Genomic DNA, 14,705 nt, shown 5'->3' on the forward strand with positions numbered 1-14,705 from the left:
GGAGCCATAATATGTTTGGAAGGAAGTAATGATGAATCAATAAGCTCGAGTGCAGAGAATAATGAGATGTGTGTGTGGGGTGAAGCAGTAGTGGAATAACAACAAGATGGATGCTATGGTGTTTTTTTTTTTTTTTTTTTTTTTTCTTCACTCCATTTCAATGATTATAGTGCAACTGTCCACTTTATTACACAATAGGCAGTCATAACAAACATTCCACTCTACTATGAACCCTCCTCCTGTTTATGTTGCTGGTCAAAGGGACCCATTTTAAAGTGTGAGAACAATTCATTAAAAATAGCTTTCAATACGTGTTTACAGTTTCATTTATACACTCCTTTCTAGCATGTTGACTAAACAGTTATAAATGGTGTTGCAGTGTGTTCAACTTTATATTGTTAAATGTACGCCACACCGAACCATTAATGTTTTGGTTTACCAAAAAAAAAAAAAAAAAAAAAAAAAAAGATAAAACACTGTTAGCATGCAACATGTGAATTAAAACTAAACTATCTTCCATCCATCCATTTTTTTTTTGACTGCTTATTCCTCACAAGGGTCACGGGGGGTGCTGGAGCCTATCTCAGCTGGCTCTGAGCAGTAGGCGGGGTTCAAACTATCTAAATAGTTATTATTGAAGTATTAAATGAGATGTTTCTGATTCTAATTCTGGATAAAGGCATGCTGTGGGCCAAATTGAACCAAATACATTATTTCTGTTCCTGTGAAATGAATGCAGAAGAAATGTTAAATACAGTAGGTCACATTGTGCATGTTTTTTTTCACAGTTTGAAACAGTTCCAGGTGTCTTAATAACAACAGTTTGATTTTGGTTTCACCTAAATACACCAAGAATGACATTTTCCTTCGTGGAAGCGGCACTTCATCACAAAAATGCCAAATTCAACTTGTCAAATAGTGTGCAGATTACCCCAAAATCAAATATGTGCTTCTTATTTGAAACACATAGATCTCTCTAAGAGACATTTTCAGAAATAGGCAGCTCACAAAAGATTTATATCCATCCATCCATCCATCCATCCATCCATCCACCCATCCATCCATTTTCTTGACCGCTTATTCCTCACAAGGGTCGCGGGGGGTGCTGGAGCCTATCTCAGCTGGCTTTGGGCAGTAGGCGTGGGACACCCTGGACTGTTTGCCAGCCAATCGCAGAAAAGATTTATATGGTTGCTTAATTTCACACTTGATGAGTGGGCCGACAGATGTAAAACCCAATTAATTATATCTAAACAATTAAAAAGTCACTTTTACGTAGTGTATCCCCTTTAGGAATTCAACTGTCTCAGAAAGATGCCATCACGTATTTATAAATAAATCCCAGCTAGGTAAAATTTACATGTCAGCCCCTCGAAAGTGGAACTGGGAAGCGTTGATTCTACAGGCTCGCTCTCAAGCGTCATTATTCCCTTTTAAGATGTGAAAATGTGACAGCAGATCTAATCAGACCGCATTCGACTGATGTGTGGGCCAAGAGAAAAAAAAAACAATAAAAGAAAACAACAAATCTCATGTTGGCGGACACACTAGACTGCGTCGTGCAATTAAAAGTCTCGCGTGGGACCGCTGAGCTGCGATCGGACGTGCCTCGACTGCTGCTTTGCATAGAAAATGCTGTACAAGTCTATTAGAGTATTAGTTCCACCAGTTTTCAGAAAAATTGCCGTCTGTATGGCCATGAAAAATCTGATAACTGGGAAGATGTCTACAAGTACTGTACTTCATAAATCTAAAAAAAAAAGTTTATATGTATTACTTCGGTCCTTTATCTGCTATCTTCTGATGTACTGTAAAAGTCAGACTTCTGATAATTTTTATTGTTAATTTCTTTTTTAATGAATATGGCCTACATTCAAGAGTGCAATAAAGACCATTGTAAACGAAAATGCAGACTTCTTCTTCATTTTAAGAGATGGATTCTTGAAGCCTTTTTTTTTTTTTTTTCTACTTATGATCCAAAATATGTGAATATGAATTGTGTGATTCCCACCCCTTGTCCTAATTCTCTTTGATCTAATAACATTCTTAATGTAAGTTGCCATTTTTGGCTTGGGGCCACCAGTTGACAAAGTCAGATTTTTGTGTATTGACGCCATGCTATCTAGAGACACACAATAATGCGGCACGATAACAAGGTCAAGTCGTGGAGCAAAATATTCTGGCTCCACATGCTGCAGTTGTAACATTCTTATAACACCATATTCAAAAGTCATCCTGTTTACAAGAAATCCCATCACCTCATGATTTCATGGCAAAGTGCTGCGGGTCCAGGAAAAGGCAGCATCAGTCATTTTATACCGAGTGCAGTTGCGGCAAATGTACGAAAAGTGAGGAGGAAAAAAAAAAGCATCTTTGGTGAGCTGAAGTTCAAGACGTGCAAGTGAAAGAAGAAGCAAGCGTGTCAGCCTGACCTCAGTTTAACGCCTGTACTACTTTGTCCTTTTCTGCCTCGCTTAAAAAGCTCCACAAGTCGGGCAAACAAAAAAGGGATTCAATCACCTTAAACGAACACGAGTGGGAAAAAAAAACAAAAAAAAAAACATTTTTAAAACATATAATTGACAGCGAGTGTCTAACTTCTGCTTACCACTTTGAGAAGCAATCATCCCCTCAGCCATGGCCCGCTCTTTCTCGCCTCCTTCACTGCAGTTGCCCCGATTCTCAGTCTTGATCTGCACAAAGATAACAGCGAGAATGATGGCAAAGGCTTTTAAGCTATAATGACGATCAATAGTGTTTCCAAAGAAGCTCACTGTTTGGACGTTTGATGGTCACATTTTTATAGCAAATATTCCTAACCAAGAAGCTGTTATTGCATCGCTTTTATGGCGAGTCATCAAACTTTTCCACCAGGCTCCGCCTACACACACAATGAGACTCTGTTTCTTTGCTTTTTAGTGCTGACAGTCTGTCTAGCTAGCATATAAGGTTGATATTTGTTAGCCATCGGACAATAGAACGAGTTTGACTTTGAAGTGCAGTACAACATCCGTCCATTTTCTTGACCGCTTATTCCTCACAAGGGTTGCCAGGGGTGCTGGAGCCTATCTCAGCTGGCTCTGGGCAGTAGGCGCGGTCCACCCTGGACTGGTTTCCAGCCAATCGCAGGGCACACAGAGACGAACAACCATCCACACTCACAAGCACACCTAGCGACAATTCGGAGCGTCCAATGAACCTGCCATGCATGTCTTTGGAATGTGGGAGGAGACCCGGAGTATCTGGAGAAGACCCACGCAGGCACGGGGAGAACATGCAAACTCCACCCAGGAAGGCCGGAACCTGGACTCGAACCCGAGTCCTGTAGTACAACATGAAATGGCAAAATTATTATTATTTTTTTTTGAAAAAGTATGACTACTTGTAGTTGACACCTCTTATATATATTTTTTTTTAATATAATTGCCTATATTAAGAGTTTCAACATACATATACCACACACTATGATCCCCAAACACTTAAATATGCCTTCAAAACCCAGCAGTGCAAACACTTACACTTGCGGCAAAGAATGCCAAACTACTGGTAACAAACAATCGAGATTGTTGTTGCTTGATGGGGTTAACTGCAATTATTTTTTTAATTTTTGTGGACTGACGTGCTAAGTGGGATTGGGGAGCCTCCAACTTGAGCAGCATTGCCAGTTCACAAGGTGGCCATTTTCTTTAGAACACAATTTGAAAAGCTGAAGCAACGCTGAATAAGAGAGAGCCGCAATCTGTTCTCCCGGTTTGTTGGCCGTTATTGCTGATGTGGCGTCTGTTACGGCCTCCAGGTGGCCCGAGCGCGTTAGGATACTTATTTATTTATTTTTTTATTTTTTTACAGAGTGCAGAGCATCGTAGTAACAGGGGTGTCGCATCTTGATGGCAGGTGGCAATGATGCATTAATGCATCCTTGGGAATCATGGCCAGACTTGTTGTAGGCAGGGGAGTCGTTTGCTATTTTTCACAGGGGCAAGAGGCGGCAGATCCTTGCTGAGGCCTGATTAAGTCGCATCATATGCAGTAATGCCGCACTCCAAACGGAATTAGGCTCACTTTTGAATGGTGTTTTCTGTCACGTGCCGAAACAACTGGCTGATCATCCATCATTTAAATGGGACACATTATGGAAAAGTGACATTTTAATGGCCCGTATACAAATTGTTTGGTCCCTGGAGTGCCTGCCCACCCACAAGTGTGAAATTAAACAACTGAGTCAATCTTTTGTGGCTGTCCATTTCCAAAAATGTGTCTGTAACTTCACAATAAGCTACCTAATACTGCCCCACACTCTTCTAGACAAAAGCCGATCTGCGGCATTGTTAGCACAGATTAGCATTAGCTGACAGGATGGATGGATGGATGGATGGATGGATGGATAACAAGTAAGCAGAACTTTGAGGGGTTGGTGAGAGCTGGAATTTGGTAACTGACAAAGTTGCTATATTGGCAACAATTACCGTAATTGCTGCACTATAAGCCGCACCCAGTACATTTCTAAAGGAAAAGGCATTTTGTACATACATAAGCCGCACCTGACTATAAACCGCATGTGCCCACATTGAAACATGAGATATTTATTAGTGTTGTTCCGATACTGCTTTTTGGCTCCCGATACCGATACCGATACCCAGCTTTGCAATATCGTCCGATACCGATACCATACCGATACTTATATTTTTTTTCCTCATGAAAAAGCTGTCCTGCCATTGGTTCAGAACATTCAAGGGCCAATAGGATATCTTAGATCGGCATGCAGTGAATATGTCATATATCAGTGAATGTTGTGCATGAACAAGACACAAGATGCTGCATCCAAAATCCTATATTAGCGTTGGAATTAATGGTATCGGCATGCTACTTGTGAGTAGTCACCGATACCGATACCACTGTTTTTATGCAGTATCGGCACCACTGCCGATACCAGTATCGGTATCGGAACAACACTAATATTTATAAAGAAAGACGGTACACAATGAGAGTTTTCAAAGGTTTAATAATTATACCTTAGCTTTTCTTTCTAAACAGTGCCTGTGACACGGCAGTAACACAGCAGCAATACGGTCGTAACTAACAGGGCTGGTTAAAAATAACATGTCGGTACAAGTCACTGAGACTGAGACTTCTTGTATTTTCCATGATGAGGGTCTGTTCATGCTAATTTTATTCATGCACAAAGCGCAAAGTTACATTAAACTTGCTCGAAACATATATTCCACCTGTCTCACTCTTAACTTTTCTGCTCGAGCGCCCCTGGCGGCCGTCAGAAAAAATACATATATTAGCCGCATCATTGTATAAGTCGCAGGGTTGAAAGCGTGTGAAAAAAGTCGCGTCTTATGGTCCGGCAATTACGGTAGTATCCCTTGCTTTGTTGCTTGCTTCGGATCATCATGGTAAGAAACGACGGACTCTGCACTTGTGTGAGGCAGAACCACCACCCCCGTCCCCGCATCCCACCCAAAACCGAGTAATTGCAACCAGTGCGTGACAAGTAGATTGCCAATATTAAGTGTTCCATAACAATTGATCCTGTATGTCAGAAAGGTTTTATTTTATTGAGATACATGGGAACCATTTTAAAATGTGTAAAGAATGGCATAATATGTATCCTTTAAGACTGAGTGCTTTCTGTTATATGTAAATGACTACAATCAAACAAGGTGTGTGCCGAAACATAAAGAGGTTATTTTTCAAGTTGGATTGTCAAATGGCCTTCTGCTGCCCATGAATATCCAGGCCAGACAAAACGGGGGGATTATGAATTCAGCTAAATGGCTCCTTCAAATGCATCCCATCAATATTCTGCGGTCATTGTAAGGAGTCGGCTCCAGGCTTTAACGAGCGGATCCGGCAGATAAATGAGCAAAAAAAAAAAAAAAGCTGGACGGCCATTGTCCTTGAACTCATAACGGTGTGCTAATAGCATGCCGTGTCAAGAGTAATTTTAACAAGAGCGTCCCGACTCGGACGTGCCACGTCCTCTCGCCGTCTTTGGACCAGGAAGCAGATAGCTGTCTTGCTCTTATCATCACATTACCAAGACGGGCACGCCTTTTTGCATAATCGCCACGCGCTTGTGTTTTATCCTGCAGCCTGGATGAAGGAAGTCATTATAAGACACAGAGAGAAGGAGAGTAGAGGGCCTTTGTGTATTATGGGGGACACTTTTTTTTTTTTTTTGACAAGAGGCTGTAAATCACAAGTGTCAAACTCAAGGCCAGGGGCCAAATCAGTTCATCCACATAATTTAATGTAACCCACAAAAGCAATTAATGTGTCAACGCCATCACCAGCAGAATCTTCCTGAAGTTAAATTTTGGCTTGTTGGTGATGTTTGTATAGCCGTTCTATCTGTAATTTCAAAGTTCTACCACAAGCTTTTACTTGTACACATACACAACACATATCAATCCATATAAGTCCAGATATATCCCATTCTTTGCGTGGGAATGTTCGTACACGGACACTTCTGTACGTATACGTACATGCTTGATAAATAAGTCCCCTGCAGTGAAGGAGGCCAGACCGACCCGCCAACAGAACGTTAACATGTTCAAAGCAAAATCTAGGACAACACCAGCTGTACAGAATACTGTATAACAGTACAACTGCAGCACCAAAATCTATGTTTACTCATGCATTTGTTTACAGTATAATCACTTGCAAAGCATCTATGAATTATGATGACAACCAGTTCAACTGGCCCTCTGGACGTTTTTGTCTTGTTTTCAAGATTATGAATAAATCCACATGAATACATCTTTACAGTAAATAAAGTCATTAGGCCTGGGGAAAAGCAAATGCCAGATCACATTATGGGGAAAATTAAAAAGGGTCTTCGGGAAGTTAATGTGAAGTTAAATCCCATTCATCACACCTACACATCAAGTAGGTCGCACATGTCACCACTGAAGCATGCCGCTTCCTGTCTCTTAACCTTTTCCGCGTCTAATAAACACATTAAGCCTCCTATTATAGTCTACACATGCTGTTATTAAGATGATATGCTTCACTTTGTAGCAGACTAAAACATTGATTAAACTGTCGTTAATACATCCTGACAGGAGACTTGATGCATGGCAGTCTACAGAATAAACAACTGCACCGTGTAATACCTCTGACAATGTCGCTCAAAATGGAGTATTATTAAGCCCCCCCAAAAGTTGTAGACCTACAAAAAGCCTCAAGAGTCCATACCTAAAAAGACACAAGACAAGAAGTGACATTTATGTTGGAAAAAAAAGGCATTTACTGTATGTCCACCATGACCCACAAAAATGCCTCAAGAACCCACTCTACAAAACAAACAGGAAGTGTTCTGCCCTGTATCAGTTTGTTGTTGTTTTAAGTGGACTATAGGTGCGTTTCCATTACCCTCAGTTTTGCGCAAAAGGCATGTTCCGCAAAAGTACGCTGGTAATGGAAACACCGGATTTGCGAGAAAAAAAACTCAAATATCGCAAAAAAGTTTTTGCGCTCTCATGAGGTGGTTTTTGAGACGTATCGAAAAAGAAGTATTTTGCAAAAATGCAATGGAAACACTTTTTGCGCATTAGTAGTCATGTGACACCCGCCATTAGGGGTTCAGTATCTTGCTCAAGGATATTTTGATGTGGTCACAATGTCATGGGATTGAACCCACAACCTCTGGGTTGGGAGATCACCACCATACCACTGAGCCACGCCGCCCCCCGGAAGTAGTTTGATCGCCGCTCCACAACCTTTGATGTTCCATGTGATTGTCCATACAATTACAAACTATTTTGTCTTCCAACACACTCAATTAAACACAAAAAAGGACAATTTCCCTCTTTGATCCAACATGATTCCATTACAAAGACACATAGTCTATTCTGCAGTGTAACGTTATGCATACTTCAGATGGTGCTATAAATAGACCACATCCGCCCCTACCGAGGAGAAAGCCTTTCGATTTGTTGCCCCCACCCTCCAGCTACGATATTTCTACAGTGCTGCTCATTGCACATCGTGTGGCATATTCATAACATGACACACACGCATTCTCTTTTAAACCCCTCGGCCTCGGACAATCGTGGCGATAAAACAAATGAAATATAAAACGATGTAATGATCATCATTCTGATCATTCAGGCAAATGGTAGGCGAGCGCACTCGTCCCCCCCCCCCCCCCCTACTGGCCAGCTACCTACCCATAGTGGTGGCTATGAAATATGGACGGCGGCAAATTGAGATTCATCAGGCAACGCCTTCCTCACTGGCTGAAATCTATATTCAATTCTACAGCATCTGTCATGGCGGCAGCGGGCGGGATGAAGCATGCTGGGATTGAGAATTACTTGTGAAAATGAAAAAAAAAAAAGAAAAGAATGCTGCCTGTCCTTCAGGTTACCTCTTCTGCAACAAATTCACAGGAGAGAGATTATCCACTGTGTCTTCCCCTCTTAAGTCCTTGTCATAAAAAGCTGACTTCTTTTTTTTTTTTTTTGTCTGCAAATGTCTTCAAATGGATTTGTCTTTTTGTTTTTTGTCAACTTCTATTATCTCTACTTTTTTTTTTGTTTTTTGGGTTTTTTTTTACCTCGAAGCGACTTAAGTTACACCTGTGTAGTCTAATATGGGAATGCAAGAAATGTAACATTTCTGGAATTCTTTTACAGATAGCGTCAAAACCTCTGCCAAGACTTAAAGCAAGACAGAGTTTTAGGGAGCTCAAAGTGTAATAGGATTCACCATAAACACTCTAAAAAACAAACTGATGTGATGACTCGGCGTGTGAACATTTTACAGTACTCTATGGAGTCAATCGTCTGTTGCAAATGCGCAATATGGGCAAACGATGGCAAACGTGGCACAGACAACAAGCCAATGAATAAATCCAAATTTTTGATACCCCCCCCCCAATTATTATTATTATTATTATTATTATTATTATTATTAATGCTGATAATAATAATAATGATAATGATAATAATAATAATGATAATAATAATATCCATCCATCCAATTTCTTGACCACTTATTCCACACAAGGGGGTGCTGGAGCCTATCCCAGCTGGCTCTAGGCAGTAGGCGGGGTACACCCTGGACTGGTTAATAATAATATTATTTATTTATTTATTTATTTATCCATCCATTCTCAATAACCAATTGTCCTCCCTAATATGTGCCGGCTGGGCTTATCCCAGCTGGCATTGGGTGAGAGGCAGGGGGACACCACCTGGAATTTGAACCCACAACCTCTGCACTGTGAGGAAGACAGGAGCGTGTTGGCCAACGGAAAGTTCCAGGCCAAAATGGTCGTACGCACGCGAGCCGAAACGTTTCATGTGTCTCAAAATGATTTGCAATACTGTACTTGCTTTTTTTAAACAGCATTATTTCAGTTTTCTTATTTTCTATTTTTTATTTGTTTCTGTATTCTCAGCTTTTAATGAGAAAAAATATTTCTTTACCGGTGGCCAAAATCCAAAGGTTAAAATGTAAAAGTAGTTTCTCACTATTGAAGGCAAAGGTAGAATTGCATTTCATCACACTGACACTAGTTTCTAATATTTTTTTTTTAAATCTAACATTACAATGCAAATATCCAACTGCTCCGACCAATGCCACCACAGAATGACTAAAAATTGTTACAGTATATGCTGTAGTCTCAAGCCTACAGAGAGATTTAGAGTTTCCTTTCATGTTAAATAATTGAAGACTCTGCACAATAAGAGCCGATTTAATCAAGCGAACGTTTCAAAGATTAATGTCACGCTCAAAGCAAACCCTCTTGTCTCGTGGGATGAAACCCGGGTGCTTGCTGCTGGTTTGTTAGCCAAATAAATGAAGCCAAACACGCGACAGCTATGTGCAGTGAAACAACATGCGTTTTCATGTCAACCCCCGCAATCGTGCATCTGTTCTTGTTTAAATGCGAAATGGCTTTTCATCAGTCGCTTTGCTCGCCATCAAAAAATGCATAATGGCACCAGTAAAGCTCTTTATGAGTCCACCGTGACCAATGAGCTGTTACAGGCATGCACAAGCATTAGCCTGCTCCTATCTACTCTTCCCCATTCCAAAAGGCAGCATGTAATGAAGAAACAATCGATAAAGGAATGCACCAATTCCTTCGTGCTTACAATTTGTACTCAAGTTCCGTATAAACAGACTTTGCGTGCTTCAACACCCTATATGGACTCCAGCAAATCAGTTCCCCTACTGCCACAACAAGGATTGTGCGGCTCTCGCACACTTAACTTGTAAATGGCGGAACCTTATGAAGCAGGTGACCGGCACAATACGTACATTCCAATTGCTGAATATTTCAAAACTTCCAGGGAGACCAAACAAACACATTTTGCGGGGTTTTTAAATCTTCCCCAAATCTTCAGCCGGATGATCGCACCTGCAAAATTTGACCCCTGTTTGAGTTTCGAAAAGCTCTCCAAGCAGGCAACTTTCAACCGTGTCTGTTTGCTTGCTTCGCTTTGATGGAACACTGCCGTCTTGTAGTGTCTCCCCCACGCTGCACTCTGACCGGAAACCAAAGCAAAACATTACGCTGCTCTCTCTTCACTGTCTCGCTCATGCTCAAATGACTTCTGCGGGATCACAGCAAACCCCAAGGAACTACAAAAGGTCACAGTATGGAGATGGTGACAGGGGGGGTTGATACAATGGAGTGTGTCTGCTAAAATGCTCTCTATTCAGAGATTTGTACAAGCATCTCCCAAAGCTTCACTGCCATCCGTCCGTCCATCCATCCATCCATCCATCCATCCATCCATCCATCGCCAATCTGTCCTTTATGCTAAAACTTTTTTTTTTTTTACACTTTTGCATCTTTACGGCTCACCTGTTTTCTGGGTTTGATCAGCAAAACTGAGACATGATACCTATTTCCTCAGCACAGGTGATGTCATTTTCAGTCGACAACAAGTGGAAAATTTAGTTTTTAAACATGTTAATTGTTGATGGAAAATAATGAAGTGATATTATTTCTACAGAAAATATTTTCTTACTGTTGAAAGTGTCTCAATGGGTCAAGTACCCCCCTCAAATTCCAACCCTAATCTCTAACTCTAGCCCTCTACCCTCACGGCAGCACTCGTGATTATTACGATGGCAAATCCAATTGACTGGAACAAGCCAATGCCATAAAAATTAAAATTGACAAAACAATTTCACAGCGATCGAGTCCATAGACAGAGCACTACGCTGTCAGTCAACGTGTAATAAAACGCACACACCTTCTTTATTTATGCTAAAGACCACCAAGCAAAGCGTCCATAAATGTCTGGTGAGCGCTACGCTGCTTTTATGTGGCAGCAAATGATGTCGTAAGGTTAACGCTGATTTAATAAGCACTTTGTTTGTCGCTTGGCAAAGGATTTAAATAATATTCCATCAGGGAAGTTGATGGAAAGTTTGTTTGTGGGCTAAGTGGGCCTGCTAGTTCAGCCGTAAGAGATCCAAGGGATATCATATTTTTTTATTGAAACACGGTCAGAATTGTCATCTGTTTATTAAATTAGCCAAAAATGAAAAAGTTACACAAGAATCAAATGTCCTATTTAAGACCAATGAAAATGACATTTTATTATTATTTTATCAATCCTTAGTAACCCTTTAAGTTATACTTTCCATTTGTACTACTGAGTTTCAAAGTGTAATTGTTAAGGAAAATAGCAACCTAATTAAGTCATAATTAAAATAATAAAAATACGGTATATACAATAAACATAATAGTTTTTTAACAATGCTGAAATATATTTGCAATTTAATATATGCTAGCAGCGGTGGTCGAGTGGTTAGCATGTCCGCCTCCCAGTTCTGAGGTCTCCGGTTCGAGTCCATGCTCGGACCTTCCTGGGTGGAGTTTGCATGTTCTCCCCGTGCCTGCGTGGGTCTTCTCCGGGTAATCCGGTCTCCTCCCATATTCCAAAGAAATGTATGGTAGGTTAATTGGGTGCTCCGAATTGTTCCGAGGTGTGCTTGTGAGTGTGGATGGTTGTTCGTGTGCCCTGCGATTGGCTGGTAACCAGTCCAGGGTGTCCCCCGCCTACTGCCCAAAGACAGCTGAGATAGGCTCCAGCACCCCCGCGACCCTTGTGAGGAATAAGTGGTCACGAAAATGGATGGATGGATGGATATGTGCTCGCAGATGTATTTTTAATGACTGTCGTCAAAAAAAAATAAAATAATGCAAGCACACACCGCTGCAGGGTCACGGCCGGGGCATCCACTTGAATGAGCGCGCCAGCCAGTCATAGCTCGGAGCCTCGTGGCTCCCCCAGACCATGTTCATGGCTCCAGCTCTGGGAATGGCGGCTTTGGTGGCCGCCAGAGGGTTTCGGGGGTTTCGCCGGAGTGTGAGGAGAATGAGCCGTCGGAGAGGCGGCCAAATGAATGAGCGGTCATAGTGAGCTTTGCATGCGGGTAGCAAAGTCATGACGGCAATATTTCATTCATGGTGGTCCATATGAAATTGTAAATATGGTTCGGTTGATGGAAAATGTTTGTAGGGTTTGCTATCAAATACTGCCACAAAAAGAACAGACGCCGCCAAATATGTATATTCAAACTAATCTAATCAAGGAATGAGAGAAACAGTTGTTTACGGTCCAGTGGTACACACCCATTTGCCCCTGCAGTCACATCAGATACTATGTACACAATTAAATCCAAACGTGAACGAGACCTGGGTCGGATTTAAAATTAAATAAGTACAGCACTGGTTTGATCTGAAACTAAGATATTTTTGACCTCAGATTTTTTTTTTTGACATGGAAAAAAATATATAATAAAATACACATTCATCAAGATGACAGCCTGCTGGTGGATTATTGTTTAGCTGTTTGTTCTCTGCCAATTAGTGTACAGTGGATGCAGGAGGGAGGCTTTCATTTATTTTCCACACGTAACAATGCACATGTCAGAATGAGCTCACACAAGCATCACCCGGCCATCCCAGGAGATCTTTTACAGTCCGGAAATGAAGCCACGGCTTGCTCTGATGCATGATACCCGTCAAAAGACTGAGAAAAGAGAGGCCAGCTAACATGTCCTCAGAGGACCTGTATTTTACATACAGCGTTAGCTTAAAAGCCAGCTAGCTTGACCACAGGAAACCTCATATAAATGAACATAGGATGACCTAGCTTGAACACTGTATACCACTATTTTAAACATACACAACAATAGCTTAAGGCAGCGAGTGCCTCTATTTTTGCATACCTTCTTTGCAGTAGCTTTAGCAAGCTAGCAGGAACATGGTGCACCTGTATCTTAAATTCAGACTGAGCATTAGCATGACCACAAGGTACCGCTATATCTAAAATACACATTTAGCATTAGCCTGAAGGAGTGACGTATTGATTAAATGGACTCTCAAGGTCGTGTTAAGATGTCATTCTTAATTTATAAACACACCCCAAAGGTTAGCTTTAGCCAGCTAGCATGGCAACAGTACACCATTTTTCATATTGAGTTTTATCAATAGGCAGCTAGCGCCTCTATTTTGTATACATCTTTATTCAGCTAGCATGACAACAGGGTACCTCTATCTTTCATACACCCTTTGGACTGAATATATATATAAAAAAAACAGATGTAGTAATAAAAGTGTGATGAGATCTGTAGGGAATAAACACACCCAGGCTCATTAAAGTAATAGCACACACGCTCGCTCGCTCGCACGCACACACAGGCGAGCACACGCGCACAATAGAAGGTCTGAACATCTGCTGTGATAATAGCTTCACTTATGAAAATAGAAAAACATAATTACTACATCTTTTTTTCCCCTCTTTCAAATGACGCAAACAATCAAGTGGGATCAGTTGCTGTGAGCGTTGACTGTCAATGGGATTTAACACTGCAATTGGGTGAATAGGGGTGGATAAAAGTAGTGTGATTGTTTCAACTTTATGATGAGAAGGCCTTATTGTCAGGAAGCACACATTTAAAAAAAAAACAAAAAACAGGAACCTGTAGTCAGGGGAAGCAGGGGAGGCTGAGCCACACCTTGTTTGACATCCTAACTCAAGACTAAAACCCTAAATCGAAACCCTAATCTTGCCTAATCTGAAACCCCAACAAAGCTTGAAACGTTACTTGAAACCTCAACCATTTCGTTACACCATAATTTGAAACGCTACACGTTTGAACCAACAACTAACACTGACTTGAAACCATAGACCAATCTTGAAAGCCAAATTAAAAACTCTAAACCTTTCTTGAAACCAAAATTAGAATCATTTTTTTCTTTCAAACCCTTGTCCATGTTTGAAACCTTAACCTCAAAACCTAGGCCAAAGTTTAAAATCTACTTTGCAATGCCAACCCTGTGTTGAAAACCTAATTTGAAACCCTAATCCAGTTCTTGAACCCTGAACCCTGATTTGGAACCCAATTTAGAAACCCTCATCCTCACTTGTAACACAAATTCGGACTTGAAAACCTAAACATTGTTTGAACTGATAACACGGGCTTGTAGCCCTAAATTACTCAAACCATGGCTTGAAACCCTACTTTGAAACCCCAACTCAATAAAATATCGAAAAACATTCCATTCAATCTCTGACCGGTACAGAAATACAACCGTAGTCAATCAAGTAAGGTTTTTCCCTTGTCTTTAGTTTGGTAGGTGTCAAGTGTGTTCATTTGTTTTCACTCCATCGACTTGCTTCACTCCAGGAAGGTTACTTTAATTTCCTGCTCTTATTAAC

The 14,705-nt window shown here is 41.0% G+C and overlaps 1 protein-coding gene across 2 annotated transcripts in view; it reads right to left on the reverse strand.

The window, feature by feature from the left end:
• Nucleotides 1–14,705, reverse strand: part of lingo2 (leucine rich repeat and Ig domain containing 2) — a 205,413-nt gene that overhangs the window by 85,284 nt on the left and 105,424 nt on the right. For both annotated transcript variants that reach the window (XM_077532699.1, XM_077532698.1), the window contains exon 4: nucleotides 2,609–2,693. The gene's annotated coding sequence lies outside the window, so the exon portion shown is untranslated. The remainder of the gene's footprint in view (nucleotides 1–2,608; nucleotides 2,694–14,705) is intronic.

This window comes from Festucalex cinctus, chromosome 9 (assembly GCF_051991245.1).
Source record: "Festucalex cinctus isolate MCC-2025b chromosome 9, RoL_Fcin_1.0, whole genome shotgun sequence".
NCBI classification, from domain to species: domain Eukaryota; kingdom Metazoa; phylum Chordata; class Actinopteri; order Syngnathiformes; family Syngnathidae; genus Festucalex; species Festucalex cinctus.